At 38.9% G+C, this 18,613-nt stretch overlaps 1 protein-coding gene across 1 annotated transcript in view; it reads right to left on the bottom strand.

The window, feature by feature from the left end:
• Positions 1-18,613, bottom strand: part of ANO6 (anoctamin 6) — a 368,316-nt gene that overhangs the window by 285,399 nt on the left and 64,304 nt on the right. The gene's annotated exons all lie outside the window — the stretch shown is intronic.

The following is an 18,613-nucleotide window of genomic DNA, read 5'->3' as shown; positions in this document are numbered from 1 at the left end:
GACAGATGGGGCTGTGTTCCCAACCTGTTGGTTGTTTGACCTGAGGCTTCCCAGCACTGGAGTCTGTAGGCTCTTCGGTGGGGTCAGGTCCAAAATGGTGACCTCCGGGAGAGCTCAGGCCAATGATTATTCCTTGGGGACTCTGCCTCTGGTGTCCTGCTCACTTGGAAGCAGTGACTCCTGCCTCACCAGGAGACCCTCCGAGACCCGGAGATTGGTCAGGTCCAGATTCCTGAGAAATCACTGCTTTGCCCTGGGACCAAGTGCATGCAAAACCTTGTCTGCCCCCTCCAAGGGTGGAGTCTCTGTTTCCTCCAGTCTTGGGTGCTCCTGTCCTCAAGTCCCACTGGGCTTCAATGCCAAATGCTCTGGGGGCTCCTCATCCTGATGCCAGACCCCCAGGCTGAAGAGCCTAAAATGGGGCTCACAAGTCTCACTCCTGTGGAAGAAACTCTGTGATATAGTTATTCTCCAGTTTGTGGGTTGCCCACCTGGCAGGTATACAATTTGCTTATACAATGAAAGCACCTCTCCTACCATCTATTTGTGCTTTTGTCTGTGGGTGTAGGATATCTTTTTGGGTAGGTTCTAGTCTTTTTTGTTGATGGTTGTTAAGCAGTTAGTTGTGATTTTGGTGTTTTTGTGAGAGGAGGTGAGCTCGAGTCCTATGCCACCATCTTGCCCCCATCCATTTGTCAGCTTTTTTGTTCCTATGTTTGTTTAATTGTGATTTTCGCCTTTTCTTGATCAGATTTACTAGAAGTTTGTCTATTATATTTTTTCACTAAGAAGTTCTGAATTTAATTATACAAGCTACTTTTCAAAATTCATTACTTTCTGCTTATCTTTATTATTTTTCTCTTTGCTTTACTTAGATATTTTATTTATTATACAACTGACTGCAATTTATCTCTTTCAACTTGAATTATTTGTTTTCATTTATAATTTTAGTAACAACAACTAAGATTATGCATTTGGCTTTCAAGGAATTATTAATTTGTTCAACGATTCTATCCTCTGTGAGCCAGGAAACATTTCAAGTGCTAGAGACATAACGGTGAATAAAACAGACAAAAATACTTGGCTTCATAAAGCTTACATTTCAGTAGGAGGTAGAAATTAAGTAAAGGATAGTAAATTATATAGTACATAAGAAAGTGATAGGAGTTCCTGCTGTGGCGCAGTGGATTAAGAATTCAACTGCAGTGCCTCAGGTTGTTTGGAGGCATGGGTTTGATCCCTGGCCCAGCGCAGTGGGTTAAAGGATCTCGTGTTGCCACAGCTGCAGTGTAGGTTGCACTTGTGGCTCGGATTCAATCCCTGATCCAGGAACTTCCATGTGCTGTGGGTGTAGCCATTTTAAAAAAGGTAATAAATTTTAGGGAAAAAAATAAAGCAGAAAGAGTAGAAAGGGAATTCTGGGGAGTAGAATTTGTAATTTATTGTATCTTGAGAATTCTTAATTTAATACTTTACTTTAGTTCAAATATATATTTGCATTTTTATTTCCTCCTTTGCCAGTCATTGTTGAGAAGAATGTTTTAAATTTAATAATTGATTTAAAAACTCTTATTATTTATTTCTAGTTTTGTTGAATTGCGGTTAGAGGATGTGGTCTGTAAATTTTCAGTGTTGGTGTGTTTATTGCTGTTTTCTTTTTTTTTTTTTTTCTTTTTTGTCTTTTTGCCTTTTCTGGGGCTGCACCCACCAGCATATGGAGGTTCCCAGGCTAGGGGTCGAATCGGAGCTGTAGTTGCTGGCCTATGCCAGAGGCACAGCAACGCCAGATCCAAGCTGTGTCTGCAACCTACACCACCGCTTACGGTAACTCCAGATCCTTAATCCACTGAGCAAGGCCAAGGATCAAACCCACAACCTCATAGCTCCTAGTTGGATCCGTTAACCACTGAGCCACGATGGGAACTCCTGCTGTTTTCTTTGTAGCTGTATAAGTTAGCATTATGCTTAGCAGTGAGTGCCAGAAAGCTCAGTCAAGGGGCTTGAATAAATAAGGGACTGATTTCTTGTGTCCTGGAATAAGTCCACAGTAGGAAGTCCAGGACTACCATGAAGGAACAAGGATCTTTTCCTGCTCTGCTGATATGTAGAGATGGTGCTGCATCTTGGGCATTCTGTGTATGGTCTAGGCAGGAAGAAAGAGGGAGGGCACAAGGCAGCACTAGATTTGTGCTGCTGTGTCTTTGGACAGAACTGAACCACCCCCAGGCACCAGAGAGCCTACAGATAGTTTCCTTTTCAGTTTTCTGGTCTTTATCACAGGGAATAAAGTTCAGAGCGATTGTTGGGTAGGCCAACCTAGGGAATCTAGTGTGCTATCAAGTTTTATAAATGTATTAAAGAAACAGGAACGATACATTTTTTCCAGCTAAATTCTTTAAAAATTTAAGTACAGTTAATTTACAATGTTGTGTTAGTTTCAAGTGTACAGAAAAGTGATTTAGTTATACAAGCATGTGTGTAAATATATGCTTTTATATATATATAAAATAAATTTATATATGTGTATATACATATATCCTTTTCCAGATTCTTTCCCATTATAGGTTATTACAAGATATCAAGTTCCCTGTGCTATACAGTAGGTCCTTGTTGTTTACCTATTTTAAATATAGGAGTGTATATATGTTAATTCCAAACCCTAATTTTTCTCTCCCCCATCCCCTTTGGTAATCATAAATTTGTTTTCCATGTCTGTGAGTCTGTTTCTGTTTTTGTGAATAAGTTCATTTGTATCATGTTTTTAGATTCCACATATTAGTGAAATCATATGATATTTGTCCTTTGCTGTCTGACTTACCTCACTTATGATAATCTCTCTATATATTTTTATAGGGTTCCTTTTTGCCCTGTATTTCAAATGCTTTGTTGTTGTTTATTTTTGTATACTTGATCTGGCAAAGGCTAAAAATGGTCTATCACATCTTCTAAAATAACGTTATTTTGCTTCTGCTTTTATTTTTAATAATCATTACTTTCTATATTTTAAGACTTTTATTTAGTGATTAAAATTTAATGATATATTTTTCTTGTGGACTGGTGCCTTTTATACTATTTCTTTCTTTTTTTCTTGGACTCTTTTTTTTTTAAATCAAATTTTATTTTTTATTGTCTTTTTGCCTTTTCTAGGGCTGCACCCATGGCATGTGGAGGTTCTATTTTTTTTTTTTAAATCAAATTTTATTTTTTATTGTCTTTTTGCCTTTTCTAGGGCTGCACCCACGGCATGTGGAGGTTCTCAGGCTAGGGGTCTAATCAGAGCTGTAGCCGCAGGCCTACGCCAGAGCCACAGCCACACGGGATCTGAACCGTGTCTGCAACCTACACTACAGCTCACGGCAATGCCAGATCCTTAACCCATTGATGGAGGCCAGGGATCGAACCCTCAACCTCATGGTTCCTAGTTGGATTCGTTAACCACTGCACCACTATGGGAACTCCTTGGACTCTATTTTATACAATTTATCCTGCTTCCTCTGCTTTCTTTTAATTTTCCCTTGGCTAAAAAATCTTGGCTCATCTATTTATTCTACCCTTTGTTATTTTGTTTGAGGCATCTCTTATTTGCATCATATACTTCCTCATTTATCACAAATATTTGCCCTGTTCACGGTGTGCCAGGTTGTTCTTGATGCTGGAGAGATAGCAGGAAACAAAACAAAGGGTGTAACTGTGGGACCATTACATACTGAACAAGTACAACTCGTGGAATGTAATCACTGAGCAACTTTATTTTTATTTACTGGTGTCCCTTCAAATTTATTCACGGATTTCTTTCTCACACTGATTTCCTTTTGTCTTTTAAGCTCTAACAAAACTGAGTTAAAAAAAACTATCTTAGAGGGAGTTCCCATCATGGCTCAGCAGTTAATGAACCCGATTAGCATCCATGAGGACACAGGTTCGATCCCTGGCCTCACTCAGTGGGTTAAGGATCTGGCCTTGCCATGAGCTGTGGTGTAGGTCACAGGCATGGCTTGGATTCCACATTGCTGTGGCTGTGGCTCAGGCCAGCAGCTGCAGCTCTGATTTGACCCCTAGCCTGGGAACCTCCATATGCCGCACCTGCAGCCCTAACAAACAAACAGTCTAGATGGGGAGGAGCAATATCAGTGCCAGGAAAGAGAGAAGCTAACAAAACACTTTTTTTCACAGAGGGTTAATTTGTAAAAGGCCTGAGAAGGGAAAGGGGATTATCTTTTATGTAGAGTTTAAATTTTGATTATTATTTGACATATTAATTACTACTTGAAGATAATGAGAAAAGGCATGGAACTTGCCTTACGTTTCATCTCAGGAGGGGCTAAAGACAGTCTCACATGCATGGATTTCCCATTCCCCTCCACATCCAGCTATAGTGCTCCTATAATCTGGGTCCAGATTACACTGATTAAATGGCAATTTTTACAAACCCTCTCTTTTGATTTAGTTTTACTACATGCATTTCGTTTTCTAGCTATATTTTCAATGATTATTTAGAATAAATCCCATTTTTAATTTATTTTCAAACTGTTAACCACATTTTTTAAAATAGCATATATCCTCTTCTAAAGTTTGATGAATCTCTCTCTAGGGTAGAATACAAATTCTTACATATCTGAGAGGATATATCTGTGGCCTTAGTACATGACCCTAAGTGCTGATCACGTACTCAGACTCAAGTTATTACGTTCTTCCCTCTGTAACTTGTGATCTTTGATTCATGTCTTTTGGCATTAGTGGTACCCAAGAAAAGTTTGAAATGAGGCTGGCTTTGTTTCTTAGTAGGAAATTAAATTTTTTTGTCTGAAAGACTATAGAAATGTTTCATTTTCCTTGATGTTCAGGAAATTGCCAGAATAGTTGATGATTAATTTCTTTTTTTTTTTTCTTTTTTTTCTTTTTGCCTTTCTCTGGGGCTGCTCCTGCCACATATGGAGGTTCCCAGGCTAGGGGTCGAATTGGAGCTGTAACCACCAGCCTATGCCAGAGCCACAGCAATGCCAGACCCGAGCTAAGTCTGCGACCTACACCACAGCTCATGGCAACGCCAGATCCTTAAACCAGTGAGAAAGGCCATGGATTGAACCTGCAATCTCATGGTTCCTAGCCGGATTCGTTAACCATTGAGCCACTATGGGAACTCCTAATTTCATTTATTTTGTCTGGAATGTAGGGTGCCTTTGAAATCTGCGTACTCAGCACTTTTAATAAAGTTTTCCTTTCTTTTGCTACTTTGGATCCTTAGTTTATTGTTCTTGTAGCCTTGCAAATAAATTAGAATCTTCATCAAATTCAAGTTCAAATATATAATTAATAATTCTTCCATGTTCACTTACTTTGATATAGAAGCATATGAGCAATAAGTGATTCAATAATTTTAAATGTATAAAAACCGGATTTTTAAATTGTCTAACAACCCTTAGTGAAATCTAAATGTCTAGATGGTATTATCATGACAGTTTAGGATAAAGGTGTGGTAAGAGAGATCAAAGGAAAGTTAGAGAATGCTAAAGTACTTGTCTTATTCAGGGAAAAAGAGATCACTCATAAGTTTAAGAAATTTACAGAAAAATAAATATGAGTACTCACAAGAAGAATAAAAATAGCATGTATAATTTTCACATCAGACACAATTTTACCTACTGAGTGGAAGACAGACTCTCAGAAATAAAGTATAGTAAATAGAAAGTATAAAATAAGACGGCATGATAAGTTCGAATACAGCACAAATTAAAGTCAACGTGAACAGGGTGAACTGATGATACTTCAGATGTTCACAGATTGAATAAACAACCACCAAGATCTGGCAACATTGGCTTCACGTATGATTGGGAACTTGGGTCAGACTCACTGTGCCTAAGAGGAAATGGGGACTGTGGTAGATTCCCAGGCTGCAAAGGTGAGCTACAAAAAGATCTATGACATCTGCCACTCATTTTGTGATGTTCCTCAAATCATGTCAGGACAGAAGCAGAGCTGCAGTGTAGTGGACGCTCCCAAAGACCCTACCTTATAATACCATCACATCGCGGCTTAGGATGTCAACACACGAATCTGAAAGAACACAGACATCCAGCACACAATACTCTCTCTCTCCTCTACATCCTAGTATAGACCAATAACACCTTATTTTTACATCATCAAGATTCACAGCACTTCTCTCCTATAACTAGATACATTACCTGTGCTTTAGACAAAGGTTGATTTGAATACTGCAATAGATCAATACCATTTGTAATATTACAATGATATAAATCTATTTCATGGCAGATTGGGTAGGCCATTTAGTAAGCTTAGCTATGAATGGAGATTTGCTCCCTATGGGGCAGACCTAAAATATTCTAGCATGTATGGAATACGTGGGTAATTCTGTCTACTCCTGGATTTCAGTATTGGAAAGCCTGTTTTTGTCATGTTCCTGTGCTCTATCTACTGCAGTGCTATCAGTAAAAAGGAGACCAGAATTCATGCTCTTGGTAGGCAGGCAGATGTGGCAGGAGAAAGGAAGAGGAAAGGGCTAGTTTTTGTTTGTCCTATGTCCTCTTCCAAACTCACCGATCAGATGCATCCTCCAGCCATCTGGTGGAGTTAAGTGAGAGGGCAAAGAGAGTCTCAGGGTGTTACTTTATTAAAACTCCCTCTAGGAAGGAAACACTGGGAGTAAGAAGGGCTTTTCCTTATATCATTCTCCTTTTTTGAGGCTGTTTCCCACACTCTCCTTCTCTCTCCTTGCTTTAATATCTTGTCTTCCATCTGGGGGAGACCAACCAGGATCTCCTGCTTTTTCTATCATTCTCACGTGGGCACCTTCTCATATCTGGTTAGGTCTCTACTGAACCTATGATTTGTAAGCTTGGATATTTATCCTCCTCTTCTGTGGACTTGAGGACTTGCAAGGTGTGTGCAGGGGAAGTTGGAGGAGAGGGCATCCACAGTGAAAATCATGGCTACAAGGCAAACGTGAAAAATCACTTCACTACACTATCTGGTCTCCACGGAAGACTTGTGAAGTTACCAGCACCCCTATTTTATAGAGGCAAAAACTGAGTTTTAAAGAAGTTAAATAACTTGTCTCCAATGCCACAACTTCAAAGTTAAGAACCAGAATTCTAAGGTCCATTTTCTCACTTTCGGTCCTTGGCTCTGTCTGCTATAACATAATGGCTCATTTTTAGAAGGTGTGTCTTTTTCTTGTTCAGTGTTCCTTGATTTGCTAGCCTCTTTCTCTTTAGCTTGCAGATAAGAGAGTCCTGGAGACATTCCAGAGGACAGAGATACAGGAAAGTGGCTTTTCTTATATGTTTGAGAGAATCTGCATTAAAGTACTTTAATGATTAAGTATGTACACAACCTTGTTTAGGAGGTGCTATTATCTTCCCAAGGCACAGTCCTGATAATCCACACTTGACTGATTATCTCCTTAACTGCCACGTGTCACATTTGGACAAGTGGGTTGAAGCAAGAAGCAGAGTCCATTTCCTAAAGATTCTTTTTTAAACTGGTAAATCTCTCTGGGAGGACAGACGTTATTTCCATCACGCTTTGGGTTGAATAAATTGGTAAAGAGTCCTTTTCCCAGATGGAAGGGCTTAGTGCTAACTTCTGCTTCATTTCCTCAACTGGATAACCTCATTTCTGCACCCTCAATTGGACCCACCTCCCTTAACTTCAGGCTCAGTCTTGCCCAGTCCCAGAATTATCTTTTCAAACCATCAAGCTGACTTTCAAAAAAAAAAAAAAAAGTATCATAAAACATTTCAAATATACACAAAGACAGAATAGTAAAATAAATCCCTATGTCTTTCAGAATCAACAATTATCAAAATTATACAACACACACGTGTGTGTGTATATATATGTAAAACACTGCTTTATCTCTATATACATGTTGCTTTTCTTTGCTGAAATATGTTAAAGTATATCCAGGCTTCATGTCATTTCATCACTACCTACTTCAGTACAGACTGAGGTCAGGTTGTTAAATGTCATCAGCACTCCTTTAAGAAGCATGGATTTTATTTTATAGGTTCACGATTTTATTTTATAGGTTCACGATTCACCCAAGTATTTCACAGACATCCCATACATTTGGTGTTCACCTTTCTAACTCAACTATATAAAACAGAAATTAAATGAATCAGTAAGTTGTGCTCACCTCAATACTGAGATATCTCAATATCTACAAGGAATATCATCTATATAATTTAAAATACTGATCAGTGGGTCAATGGATCCATTGACTAATGGCTCAGTTGGATGGAGAGGCAGGGGAACCTAGCTGGGATGGGTGCTCCCCAACGACTGCTGCAGAGCAGGGGGCTGTGACCTCCCTTCCCCAGCCATGACACCAGAACGACTGCCGGCACAAGCTCCACTCCCGCATGCACTCTCCACGCAGCTGTGCAACCATAGGCTGCCTGCCACAATGAAGCCATTCTTTAAGACCAGCTAGAGTCCCACCTGCTCAGTGAAGGCTTTCATAACTATGGCTTCCAGTTGGTGTTCTCTTCAGCACACAATTCAGCCATTGCTATCTCATGCATGCATCCTGTCTTCTCAGGTAACTTGCAACAACATCAAGATTAAAAACTGTTTAGCCTTCTACCATGTAACTTCTGGTGCTCAGGAATGATGGCAGGGCAGGTGCTTGATATTAAGGAGCAAATGAAGCTCAACTTGAGCTTTTATTTGGGCTGAAGTTGTTAGGTGTCAATTTTTTCTGCTCAGCATCAAGTCATAATAAGAGAAATAGAGAGAGAAAAAACCCTGCAGAGACATTTCTGTCTGAGAATGTAGATAAGACAGGTTGGCTTGGCTCTCATCCATCCACTCGTTCAACTTGCCCTACAAGTCCTCTTAAATCCTGCCCATTCTCTCTGCTTGAACAACCTACAAATGCTCTTTTCTTTTTCTTCCCTCACACAAATGACTAGGGCAATTGTCTGTTGTTGGCACACATTGTGGAATGACCACATGTTTAAGAATCATGAAACCCTACATAAGAAATCAGTCCCTAAATGAACCTTTACCCAAATCAACAGGCTCATTCCTGCAGCAGCACCACGGTGCCACCAAGTGGACAGTTTCTGAACAATTCAACTCATCATGAATTAGCAAATTAATTTGGAATTGGAGCATTTGTGGCTGGGTTGTTTATGGAGCTGCAGATTTTACAATCTGCATTCTTACACCTTAGATGTTTGGTAAATTCTAACAATTCTTTCACTTAAACATCTTGAAGTTTTATTCCTTTAACTCCTACTTGATTTCTTTAAGAAAATTCCTAATGAAAGCATTGTGACACATAATACCATGGATGCTTACATTTTTTTTACTGTATTTTGGGAGAAAATTAGTTCCTCATTATCTTGGGGTGAACTTTTAAAAGGTTAATTCTATTTCCTAGAGAAGTCTAATTAAAGGGTATGACCACGTGTTGAAGAATCATGAAACTCTACATAAGAAATCAGTTCCTGGAATTCCCTTGTGGTGCAGTGGGTTAAGGATCCGGCATTGACACTGCGGGGGCTTGGGCCACTGCTGTGGTGTGGGTTCAGCCCCTGTCCCTGGAACTTTCACATGTCACAGGCACAGCCAAAAACAACAACAAAAAGAAATCGGTTCTTAAGTGATGTACTTTGCTATGTGTAGTTTTGATGTTTGAAATTTTCTGGACTTAATCTTATTGTTCAGAACATCAAATAAATGATGGAACAATTGTCCAACCATATACAAAAAAATGAACTTCAATTCTTACCTTGCAGCATATACAAATATTAACTTTAAGTGGATGGGATTATCACAGATACCCCAAGCCTTAGCTGACTACCCAACCTGAGAAAAAATCCTTGAAGAAAGAAGACAACTCTAGAACACCTTACTCTCTCCTACTTACCTGGGGCTAAAGATCTCTCACCTGTATTTTCTTCAGTAGAAGCCCCAGGTAAAAAATTTTCTTTCTTTTAAAAAAGTACTTGCTCAACTTAGTATTTAATTTTTCTAAAAGTCTATTTTGACTCTAACTCAGGTCAGTGAGTATTTTTGTTCTATAGGAGAGGATTGGAAAAGTTCTGAATTTATATATCACAAATAACTCAGAAAATGTAGGCAAGTGCACTGTGCAAACAGCCAGGAGATCCGAAGAGAATCCCAGATCTGTTACTAACAACTGGTGTGGCCACATACAAGACATGCTAAGACTCAATCTTTCTTAGTTTCCACATGTGTTAGGTGGTTAGTGTCCTCCCTTTAAAATTTTGTGTATTTCTAAATTTTCTTTGATGAACTTGTGTTACACTGTTAATAAGGAGGTTGGGCAGGATCTCTTAGTCTCCTCTCTCTCTTATTTGAGATTTTTCATGATTATGTATTTTTTGCAAGTTAGTATCCCCACAGTTTGAACTCCTCACTTAAAAGCTATTGATTCTTAAGAGCTCAGATTAATTTTAATGAATACTTATGGAAAATTTCAGAACTATGTATTTCTTTCAAATGTGCTAGATGTGTATTACAACAAATGTATTTCTCTATTTTTGCCATAGTTCAAGTGTGGTTAAGTAAGTGTTTAAGAACTGTGTGCTCTAAATGTGTCATCTAAAAACACCTCTACCATTTTCCATAAAAGAAAAGGCAGATTAACTTCTGTGTACTGTGCCTTAGGCTATCGTGCCAGGGGATTACACAGGACATGTAGGTGTAAAATTACTGCAAGGAGGCATCAAAACATAGTGGGAAAACATTGCACAAGCCACCAGAAGTCTTGGATTTCATCCCGTCAAGCACTTGATTATGGGGAAAATCGCTTAATGCGGTTGTCTGAGCCTGTGTTTCTTTATCGGCAAAATGGTCATAATACATCCGGCTGAGCATATTTGGTTGTTCTAAGGTTCAAGTGAGAAAAGGTTCAAGGCGCCACGCTGAAAACTAGGAAGGGCAACTGTGATGGGGATCTACCATTTAGTAGGAAGAAACTAAGGAGGGTAGGATGGTTGGGGACAGAGTAGAAGAATCAAGGATGACTGAGAATCAGAAGCAAAAACTGAGGCTCCCCTCCTGTGGGGCTGTCAACAATCAGCTCTTCCTGGTCCCCTCTCCTCCCTGTGGGAATGATAGGAACAGACATGACCTTGTGTCCACGATCCATTTAGCACAGAAGACAGAAAAGGAGAGGAAGCTGGATGTCACAGAGTACAGATCAATAAGACAACAGAAGAATGAGGGGAAGAAATAGAGAAGGGGAGGAGGGGAATGGAATTAACACTACACTATCACTTGCGGCAAGTCAGACATGATGTGTAAGCTATCTTCTTACAGGCAGGAATGACTTCTGGGCTTCCCATGGTAGGAACAGAAATTTCAATTGATGAATATAAATTAATCATTAAAAAAGTAAAACAGTGTCTGTGAGAATTCAGGTTCAATCCCTGGCCTCGCTCAGTGGGTTAAGGATCCAGTATTGTCACAACCTTTGGTGCAGGTTGCAGACACTGGTCAGATCTGGTGTTGCTGTGGCTTTGGCATAGGCTGGCAGCTGCAGCTCCTGTTCAGCCCTGGGAACTTCCAAATGCCACGGGTGTGGCCCTAAAATGACCCAAAAGGTAAAATGACGAAAGAATGAGGAACGTAATGTTCTATTATGTTCTATTAACAACAACAACAACAAAAAAGAGATGAAGACTGCATTTCTTTAAAACTATCAATGTCATAAAAGACAAAGGGCATGAGAAAGTTCCAGACTAAAGGAGGCTAAAGAGATATGACAATTAACTACAACCCCAGATATGGGGTGAATCACATAGAGTAGACAAAACAATTTCCTAAAACATTATTTGGCCAACATACAAAAACGGAATACGAATGGCCGATGAGTTAAAAGTACTGTGTCAATGCTAGATGAAGACTGTACTAGGCTTATGTAAGCAAATACTCTTAATATTCAGGAGTGATGGCTCATGATGCATGTAACTTATCTCTAAATGTTTCAGGGAAAAACATATCAAGAGAGAGCAAGTGGGGAAAATGTTATAAATAGATGATCTGGGTGAAAGGTATACGTATCTTTTCTGGGTTGTTCTCACTTGTTCAATGTTTCTATAAATTTGAATCTATTTCCAAATAAAAATTTTTAAAAAGTCAAACAAACATCTTAGTCAGGTCCTCTTTATTCATTCTCATCATAAGTTTTTTATTATTGTAATAACTAAACATCCACATGACTCAATCATTTACAGAGTACTTTCACATATTTTATTTAATCCTCATTAAGGAAGCCCTATTTTATAGATAAAGGAAATTGAGAATCAGAGACTTCTTGTGAGACCTTTGCTAAAACATCTTCATATTTTCACTGCCTAGTCCAGTAAATGAAGGAAGAAGGGAAGGCAGGGATGATGAACTGACCTGCCCCAAATTGCAAACCTAGAGTTGCATGGGCAAGACTGAGACTCAGAGCTCAGTACCTTCCTACTACTTTGCAGCTATTAAATACCATAAAACACACTCAGATCTTAGACCAGGATTAGCCACTATTTAATTACTCTTTGATGATTCACAAGTCACATAATCTTACAGTGCCTTAGGCTAACTTTTATGTGTCATTCATCATCCTGAAGCTAAAGGAAATAACAGCTGCAAAAATGTTAATCAAATCCTGGAAGAGGGAGACTGCCCTGTGGTAAATTCCGATATACTGCTTTTAAAAGTGATGTTATTTAACCTAATAGATAAAATGATCTTATATAGACATTTTGCTTAAACATGAGAATAAAAAAGATGTTAGCAAGATTATCTATACTGCTCATTTTGGTGGCAAATCTTACCCCTAATATGAAATCTTGTGTATTGTTATTTTGAGCTCTTCAAATTTTAAAAATATTTTGTCTTTTTTTTTTTCTAGCTTTATTTTCAGCATTTAAAATGAAAATCCTGGCTGGCTAAAGGAATTTGCTCTAGCAGGTGACAAAGAGACATGTTACCAGCAGCAGAAATGGTTTCTGGGAAGAGGTTATTAATCATCTTAGTTTTAATCATGGTGAAGTATTTTTTGACATTTGCTGAATTTTTTTTTTCAAAGTGCAAGAAGTTGTGCTAATTAAAAGCAATAGCAGCACAAGAATGAAGAAAATCCAAAAGTGTTAGGAACTAGGATACAACCTAGATTTGCTGGTGCTGGAGAGGATTACCTGGTCTAAATGCACCTTATGGGTGATGAAGAAAGTGGTACGGTGGCAGCTATGGGGATACATTATGACTAGGGCTACTTTCATGACTGGTTCTTCAGTCAGCCTGTGTTGACCTATCTTTTATTATGTGAGTAATGAATAGAATTTTGGATAATCACATGTAGAGAGACGTGTTACTGCTGGGGGATGACAAAGGTCATCAGGAGAGGATGGCTGGTCATTTGACAAAGCCTGAAAGATGATTAGACAACTGATTATGACTTATTAATCAATCTGCCCTGAGCAGTCCTTTGGGAAAAATAGACATGGCTTATGACCCTTCCAATTGCATTCAGCTCTCCATCTCTTTCCTGATATGTTGTATCACCCTGCTCATCAGTAAATTAAAATTCAGATGCAGGTTATGCAGGTTGATTCTTTTTTGGTTGCCCCCACAGCAGCATAAGGAAGTTCTCAGGCCAGGGATGGAATCTGAGCCAGAGCTGGAACCAATACCACAGCTGCAGGATCACTTGATCTTAATACACTGTGCCAGGGCTGGGAGTTGAATGGGTGCCTCCACAGAGACAAGCCAGATCATTAACCCACTGCATGATAGCAGAAATTCCACAAGTTGATCCTTTTTTTTTTTTTTTTTGTCTTTTTGTCTTTTTGTCTTTTGTTGTTGTTGTTGTTGCTATTTCTTGGGCCGCTCCTGCGGCATATGGAGGTTCCCAGGCTAGGGGTCGAATCGGAGCTGTAGCCACCGGCCTACGCCAGAGCCACAGCAACGCGGGATCCGAGCCGCGTCTGCAACCTACACCACAGCTCACAGCAACGCCGGATCGTTAACCCACTGAGCAAGGGCAGGGACCGAACCCGAAACCTCATGGTTCCTAGTCGGATTCGTTAACCACTGCGCCACGACGGGAACTCCCACACAAGTTGATTCTTAATGCTTGGCCCAAAGAAAATAAGTAGTTTTCCTCATACGGATTACCATTTGCATAATTCATAGCAAGAGAATCTTCTCCTATGAGTTACCATCCTCCATGCATGCTCCACTTAGTAAATTAGAACCTCATACTAATGTGAACAGACAAGTCTATAGGCTTCATTTTAGGGAGAACAAATTTACTCCTCAATTCTTAAGTCAGTATATTTTTACCAAGTGCCCGAATGTCATGGATTGACGATTTAAAGATGAGTAAGCCTGATTCTCTGCTTTTATAATTGGGGAAATGGATAATTAAACAGATGATCACCAAAAAATGATACACACTAAGATAGAATGGGGTAAGCACTAAGTTCTATGGACAATTTTTGATAGACTCCTAACCTACTCTATGACAAGCACTTGACCCTTCTGTGGATCAGAGAAAACTCTAAGGAACAAGAAAACCAAGCAGAGCACCGAAGGACACAAAAAGGTTATTCCAAATAAGGAAACAGAAGGGAAGACGGGAAGCCAGGTGGAGAGGCTAAAATATGCAAAGATCAGGACACAAAAGAGAGCAGGATAGATTTTGGGGATAGCTAGAAACTGGTATAGCTGGAGTCAAGGAAAGGCCAGATCATGAAGGTCTTCCCATGTCATTTCAAGATATCTGGATTTTATACTGATGGTTTTAAGACCACATTAAAGGGTTTTCAATAGACATTAAATGATTGAGTACACAGAGAATGGACTGGCATGCAGGGGAGTCTGGAAGCAAGGATTCTAGCTAAGAGGCTGTTGTGAAAATACGACCTGAGGAACTATAGCGGTCTGGCCCCAACCCAAATCTCCAACATGGCGCACCTTCTACAGCTGTAGGTTATGGATCAAATGTTTGCTGAGAAAGGGAAAGTGGTGGAGGAGTTTGGAACCCATCTGTGCTCTCCACCCTCGTTATGTCTTGTCATCTTCATTTTCAAAGAATCACCTACTCAGAATGATGTGGTGTAAATAATGTAATTTCATAGAGGGAAAATGTTATGCTACTCAACACTGAAACACTGAGTATTGACCCTTAAATACCTAAAAAATGGATGAAATAAGGTAGGAAAATTATCAGAGTTGTCAAATTTCACCAACCTTGTTATTACATCTTTCCATGTTTATCTTGTGGATCTACATGAAGTAGCTACAAGGCATATGTTCATAGTTTAGAGCTAAAAAAGTATTCCTTTATTAATTCTTAGTTTTGGAATCAAGAAGACGGTATTCTGTTCCTTTTGTCACACCCAGTACCTCAAAGAGGTGGTTGAAAATCAAGGATTAAAAACATTGACTAAAAATGATTTTCTGGGACCTTTGATGATTTTCATGAAAATTATAAGAAATTGCTTTAACATCAAACAAACATTATTTGGAAGTAAAATAAATAAATACCATATTCACTGGTGATAAATATAGCTTCAGATGTGTTTAATACAGTTTTCAAAAAGAAGTGGGAATTGTGTAGGTGTAATTGAGTAAGGAATTTGGTCTTTTGTAATTGTGAGCTATTTGAAATGAGAAAGGTTGAAGAGTTTAAAACATGGATGGGAGGAACTGGGGGTTTAATGGTACCCCACAATTTTCTTCTCATGGGTGTGACTACAGAAAGGAAATTTTCCAATTTCCTCTAATGATCACAAAGATGATTCTAGACCAGGACTGCAAGGGCCTTTGAATGCAAGAGCTGGAAAAGCCTTATGTGGGTACATATACATACCTTTTCATTGTATCCAAATTTTAAAACACAAATTTTAATATATATCACTATGTAATTGTAATTTATAATTACATAAACCTCTTAGTTTTAAGAAAAATCAAGTTACATACCTTTAAAATGTTAGTATTTCATTTTTCCTGGTCATGCTAAGTGATGCTTTTGTAACATGAACCTGTTCTTTTTGCAAGAAAAGCAAACTTTGCAGCAACTGAAGTGCAAATTATATACCATACTCTTATACAACAGTACAGTCATATTATGCCAAGCAAATTCTTTATTAAATGCATGCAGGTATTTTCTGTCTTTTTTCCTTTATATTTTAGTCATGTAGACAAAGAAGAATACTTTCATGCAGATTCCTTACTAAACATTTAATAGACCAGTCACTACCAATGATGCCCATATTGTACCTAGAACATATGCCTTTGTGTCTATTATTCCAGGATGTCCCCCCTTTTTTGTTTATAAGATGCAATTTTGTTTAGTTTTAAATTTGTTTCATCCAAGGAGCTCCTTTCCATTTTTTCCCCTGTTGCCCATTTTGTGCCTTTGTTTATTTAACAAGAGTTTTAAGTAGAGAAAATGGAGAATTTTGGTTTAAGTGGAGACACTGGGACCTGCATTTTCCTGTTGGTGGCAGCACTGCCTTTGCTTTCTGTGTCCAGTACAAGGAGGGCCTCCACTGAAAGCAATCATACCAAACTGAGCATTTAGGGGACCTCTGAGTACAGAATGGTTTGAACGAATTAGATGAACAAAAGTGAAACTGTCATATATATATACAGTAAAGCAACCTCATCTTAAGAAAAACAAACAAATTACATTCACAAAAATAAACTGATTTAGGATGGCATAGTTGCATTATTTAAAAAACTGCAAAATTCCTCAAATAGTGAAGAATTTAAAATTTTTACTTGGGCACACCACAGTAAAGTACACCAATTTTTGTATACTAAAAAATATTTTGTGGTTTTCAAAGCCTATTACTAGGTCTCATCTCATTTGCATCTTCTACTGACTATGTATAATATTCCCCAGCATAGGAAACAACCTAGGACAGGGCTTGTAACTTCTCATCCAGCACCACTTTTACAAAACTCCATTCCTACAAGGATTTTTCTTTTTTTTGGTGTTTTGTTAGTTTTTTTAGTGGAGGCATATGTCTATTGAAAATAACATAAAATTGTTTTGGAACCCTAGCTGTATTAAAATATTGTGCATTTAGTGCAGAGTATTGAGAACAGTAAGTTAAGCTCTTAAATAATGGACATTTTGTATCATATTTTAAAGTTACTCTATTTTATTTGAAAATGTTTTAAGCAAATATATTATAATACCCATACATGGTAAATTTAGGATAGAAGCCAATGTTCTTAATAAGTTAGTAAATGTTTGATTGACATTTCATCCTAGATCTGGAGTAATGATTTGACATTATTTCTCTGTATAACGAAAATTATTTGCTTATCAGTTTATGCCATGCCCACTGCTTTCTATTCTTTTTTTTTTTTTTTTGTCTTTTTGGGGCCACACCCGTGGTATATGGAGATTCCCAGGCTAGGGGTCCAATCGGAGCTGTAGCTGTTGGCCTATGCCACAGCCACATCAAGGTAGGATCCAAGCCGCTCTGCTACCTATACCACAGCTCACAGCCATGCCAGATCCTTAACCCACTGAGGGATTGAAACTGAGTCCTCTTGGATGCTAGTTGGGTTTGTTAACCACTGAGCCATGTAGGGAACTCCGAGATGCCCACTGATTTCTTTTGAGGAAATAGTATCAGCATAACTGCTCCAAGGGTTTAAAGAAATATGCATAATGCACAAGCATAATGAGTAGAAAATTTGTGCTCAACATTATTACTTTGATTTTCTATGAGGGGCAGAATCTAATTTTATTCTGTCAAGAGGAAAAAGGGGTGGAGACATGCAAAAGCCCTGGCATTCAGGTGATGCGGATCCAGTGCCAGTCATTAAACTGAGTGCTCTTTAAAAATTTCAATGTCAGTAGCACTTTGCATGTAGCTGGTACTCAATAGTACTGACTGGTTAGTTAACTGGTTTTGATAAGTTATTAATTTGGCTGGTTTACTCATTATCTGTTTTCCTATTTGCTGTCTGCTTGGTCCATCTCTTATCAGCTGGCTTCAGGATAGGCTCTTCCCTTGAAACTAACCTTCTTCTTCGTTTCATTTTCTGAAATGTTCTAAAAAGGGCTTTACTTCTGAGCAGCAGAGATGGCAACTGGGACCGGATTTCCTGGAAAAGTAGTAGCTGCTCTGGGATGGGGAGGGAAAGCAGCGCCATCCGTGTAGAAAAGCAGAACAGAGCAAGGCCCGCCAGCCAGTTTCACACAGGTGATTTGCTTCCTTTGTCACCTGGTGTCTGGCCAGAAGTTATCACCCAAAGGAAAGTGAAGTAACTTATGAGGCTCCTTGCCTTTTACTCTGCCCTATCTCCTGGCTCTTGGGTCCTTTTGAGCTATCTGCTTGTCACTCCGTCCACCTTTCCAGGCTTCTCCTGGCCTCTGGTTATTCTACTTAACCTCCAGCTACTCTGAGATGGTGTCCCATTATTCCAAACCATTCCCGTCTCCATATCCCAACACCCAGGATCAAAGTTTTTTTATTTTTATTTTTTGGTCTTTTTAGGGCTGCATCCATGGTATATAGAGGTTCCCAGGCTAGGGGTCCAATCAGAGCTCTAGTTGCCATCCTACGCCAGAGCCACAGCAACGTGGGATCTGAGCCGCGTC

Source organism: Sus scrofa, chromosome 5, assembly GCF_054392235.1.
Source record: "Sus scrofa isolate SSC_HxYL_T2T_F1_AM1 chromosome 5, Sscrofa_HxYL_maternal_Yorkshire_Landrace_v2.0, whole genome shotgun sequence".
Classification (NCBI taxonomy): Eukaryota; Metazoa; Chordata; class Mammalia; order Artiodactyla; family Suidae; genus Sus; species Sus scrofa.
The sequence above is the reverse complement of the archived record's forward strand: the minus strand, read 5'-3'. Positions and strand labels throughout refer to the sequence as shown.